A 4,807-nucleotide genomic window follows, 5' to 3' on the forward strand; every position below is an offset into this window, starting at 1 on the left:
TCTCAAACGAAATAACGCCCTTGTTACTTTTCGTCAGTGGACTATATTTCTGGGTGGAGTTAACTTTCTCCTGCTGGGAATAGGACGGAGAGCTGTGCAAAGAATGAAATAATTTGTCACGCTTTTCACAAGATTATTGAGGTCGGGAAGGTCGAGTAACGATAATAACGGTCCTAAACCTTCCATACCTCAAGAATCTTGCGAAGAGCGTTATTGTCCTCACTCGACCTTCCCGAACTCAATAATCTTGTGAAGAGCGTGACAAATTCTTTAATTCTTATGGTCTCTCCTTTTTCAAACGATTTGCTGAAATTGATATTAAGGGATTAAAGGCTACTGTGAAAATGTGGGGACAATATTATTCTATGTTTGCAACATTAGAAAGCAAAATACGATAATACGGGAAGTAATGTTTTTATTAGTTTATCAATAGAAAGCAAAATACGATAATATGGGAAGTAATGGTTTTATTCGTTTAATCAATTCGATTTAGACATAGTGTGCAGAAGATGCATGTGTCTGAGCAACAGGCTAATAAAGGGAAAGGAGAAAAGAGAAATGGAGGAGGTTCACACCCAGTCTGAGTCAGAGGTTAAGCTCTGCTCCAGTATGGGAGACTTGAACACCTAGGTGTGTGCATGAGTGAGAGTGAGAGAGAGGGAGGGAGAGAGTGTCTGAGAAAGAGATAGTATAGTGGCCTTTGAGCAGACAATAAATTAGCAATAGGCTATATCTGAACATAGTGTCAACATTAACTCAAAGACAGCAACTCCACACACGTGAATAGATTGTTCTATGCTGGAACAAGTGAAGTTGACCTGAAGTGTGTTACAATACCATCCATAGCCGTGTGATGTAACGGTGCTTAGAAATCCAAAATAAAAATGTATTGCTGCTGTATGAGCAGCCATTATACCGTCAACAATACGACAATCACATTCTCAATGTTATCGACCACTCCATCTATAACTTACAAATAGTGGCCAGACATTTAACCTTATTTTGTGTGTGCGCGTGTGTGTGTGTGTTGACCAATCTCTATCTCTGTTATCTCCACACCCCTCTAGTAATTACTATAGTAAAGTTTAAGCCATTCATATCAGCATCTCATCAATATATTACAATACTTTCAAGATGAAGAAACATCAGTCAATGCACCGACATGTTTAATTGTATTTTGTATAATATAATACATCATATCATAGAATGTGATCCTATTTTTGTATCATGAGCTATATCTTTGATATGTAGGGAACAGCAGAATCCACTATGAGGATCTCTTATAGAACATTCCAATGTTTATGGTTTTCTCACCTCAAGCACCAGTGATTAGAGGTCGACCGATTAATCGGTATGGCCGATTAATTAGGGCCGATTTCAAGTTTTCATAACAATCGGTAATCGGTATTTTTGGACACCGATTGTGGCCGATTACATTCCACTCGACGAGGAGCCAGCGTGGCAGGCTGACTACCTGTTAAGTGAGTGCAGCAAGAAGCCAAGGTAAGTTGCTAGCTAGCATTAAACTTATCTTATAAAAATCAATCAACCTTAACATAATCACTAGTTAACTACACATGGTTGATGATATTTCTAGTTTATCTAGCTTGTCCTGAGTTGCATATAATCAATGCGGTGCCTGTTAATTTCTCATCGAATCACAGCCTACTTCGCCAAACGGGTGATGATTTAACAAGCGCATTCGCGAAAAAAGCACTGTCGTTGCACAAATGTGTACCTAACCATAAACATCAATGCCTTTCTTTAAAATCAATAGTCAAGTATATATTTTTAAACCTGCATATTTAGTTAATATTGCCTGCTAACATTAATTTATTTTAACTAGGGAAATTGTGTCACTTCTCTTGCGTACCGTGCAAGCAGTCGGGTATATGCAGCAGTTTGGGCCGCCTGGCTCGTTGCGAAATGCGTGAAGACCATTTATTCCTAACAAAGACCGTAATTAATTTGCCAGAATTGTACATAATTATGACATAACATTGAAGGTTGTACAATGTAACAGCAATATTTAGACTTAGGGATGCCACCCGTTAGATATAATACGGTTCCGTATTTCACTGAAAGAATAAACGTTTTGCTTTTGAAATGATAGTTCCCGTATTTGACCATATTAATGACCTAAGGCTCGTATTTCTGTGTGTTATTATGTTATAATTAAGTCTATGATTTGATATTTGATAGAGCAGTCTGACTGAGCGGTGGTAGGCAGCAGCAGGCTCGTAAGCATTCATTCAAACAGCACTTTCGTGAGTTTGCCAGCAGCTCTTCGCTGTGCTTCAAGCATTGAGCTGTTTATAACTTCAAGCCTATCAACTCCCGAGATTAGGCTGGTGTAACCGATGTGAAATGGCTAGCTAGTTAGCGGGGTGTGCGCTAATAGCGTTTCAATCGGTGACGTCACTCGCTCTGAGACCTTGAAGTAGTTGTTCCCCTTGCTCTGCAAGGGCCGCGGCTTTTGTGGAGCGATGGGTAACGATGCTTCGAGGGTGGCTGTCGTCGATGTGTTCCTGGTTCGAGCCCAGGTAGGGGCGAGGAGAGGGACAGACGCTATACTGTTACACTGGCAATACTAAAGTGCCTATAAGAACATCCAATAGTCAAAGGTATATGAAATACAAATGGTATAGAGAGAAATAGTCCTATAATTCCTATAATATCTACAACCTAAAACTTCTTACCTGGGAATATTGAAGACTCATGTTAAAAGGAACCACTAGCATTCATAAGTTCTCATGTTCTGAGCAAGGAAGTTAAACATTAGCTTTTTTACATGGCACATATTGCACTTTTACTTTCATCTCCAACACTTTGTTTTTGCATTATTTAAACCAAATTGAACATGTTTCATTATTTATTTGAGGCTAAATTGATTTTATTGATGTAATATATTAAGCTAAAATAAAAGTGTTCATTCAGTATTGTTGTAATTGTCATTATTACAAATAAATAAATAAATCGGCCGATTAATTGGTATCGGCTTTTTTTTGGTCCTCCAATAATCGGTATCGGTATTGTCGTTGAAAAATCATAATCCGTCGACCTCTACCAGTGATGTGCATATATACACCCAGAACCAGGCCATTGTTCTAGTCTTGAAGGGGCCAAACACACAGACACACCCAAGAGACACATCCTGTTTGATTGTTTTTTTCAGCAGCAATGGAATGATCATGTTTGCTTTTCTCCTTTCTTTCTCTCCTTAGATGTGTAACAAACCCTACTGCACCAACAACAAACCCCAGAACGAGACTGAACATGCCAGTTACACAAACATCATGTGTATAGTGTAAATTAACTGTTCTGAACACAGGGCAGAGCACCACCTATCTATCATCACATAACAGAGACTGCAGCTGAGGCAGGATGAGACTTGTGTCACTCTGACTAACTCCCTCCAACAGACTGGGGTTGGCATCATCAGATAGTTAACAGAAATATGACAATGAGTTACAATTATCATGTCCATGCCTCATTTTTGTATGTGTTGTTAATGTCTAATTATATAGTATGGAAAGTTGGAAAGTGTGAGTGTAGAGGGATTCTGTTGCATTGTCAGAGTTTATGAATCTCTTGCAGACTCACTCAGCCGTGACTAAACAGTACAGTTGGTGTGACACAGGGTTGGGCCTTCATGTCTGCTCCCTCCCTCACCCACCTCTCTCGTTGTCATCAACGGGGGTGTGTCTATTTTAATACCCTGCGTTAACCTCTAACCCTCTCTCAATCTCATTTTTCCTCTTGTAGTCCAGTGCATAGGTGAAATAATCATCAAACTTGGTACACTAATACTAAATAACTTTAAGGAACATTATAAGTCTGGGAAGCCTGCCAGTCAACCGGGGGGGACTATTTTAATAACAAGGCTGACATTTGAATTTCCTGTTAGAAGAAAATTGTTTAAAATCATTCCAAACAATATCAAATTACTTTGTGATGTTATCTACCCACTAAATAAACCCCACAGATAACAATTAAGGGTAGGGGTTAGGTTTAGTAGTTTAGTATGATTTTGAATGGAAATACATTTAAGGTCCCCACAAGGATAGTAAAACATATGCTGTGTGTGTGTGTGTGTGTGTGTGTGTGTGTGTGTGTGTGTGTGTGTGTGTGTGTGTGTGTGTGTGTGTGTGTGTGTGTGTGTGTGTGTGTGTGTGTGTGTGTGTGTGTGTGTGTGTGTGTGTGTGTGTGCGTGTATGTGAGAGAGAGAGAGCGAGAGAGAGAGCATTCTACACAGCAGTAAAGTTGGAATTGACAGCACTGTGTGAGCCTGAGGCAAACCTCCAGTGCTTTCCAGACGATCATTAATCACCAGCCTAGCTAGCTGGTGAGTGTTTCCAGTTTCCAACACACACACAAGTCAACTCATGCCCCTATGGGGCGGCTCCCTGCCACACCTGAAATTGTTGCCACAGTGACAAACAAGCAGGTTTGAATGAGACAGCTGGTGTTGCTATGTGAGGGCAGGTCATGTTTCTATTGGCAGACACCCATGTGACTGGCTACATTGACAGGATCAGGTTTTGTGGGAAAAGTTTGGTAATGCAGCATATTAGGGATATTGCACAATGTGAAAAGTTTTGCTGAAACATTTGCTCTTTGAATAATTGTATATTTGTGGAACAGGCTATTTTGTCATAAAAACTATGCCCAGAGCCACTTTGAGTAAGAAAATTACCTTGAAAATGCATGTGCTACATGACAGGTACATTTTTAGATCTATGTCTTTGATCTTTGTGTCAGTAGGATCCACATAATAATTCCCATCCCATGGTTGACAGTAGTGTTG

This window comes from Salvelinus alpinus, chromosome 23, assembly GCF_045679555.1.
Source record: "Salvelinus alpinus chromosome 23, SLU_Salpinus.1, whole genome shotgun sequence".
Taxonomy (NCBI): domain Eukaryota; kingdom Metazoa; phylum Chordata; class Actinopteri; order Salmoniformes; family Salmonidae; genus Salvelinus; species Salvelinus alpinus.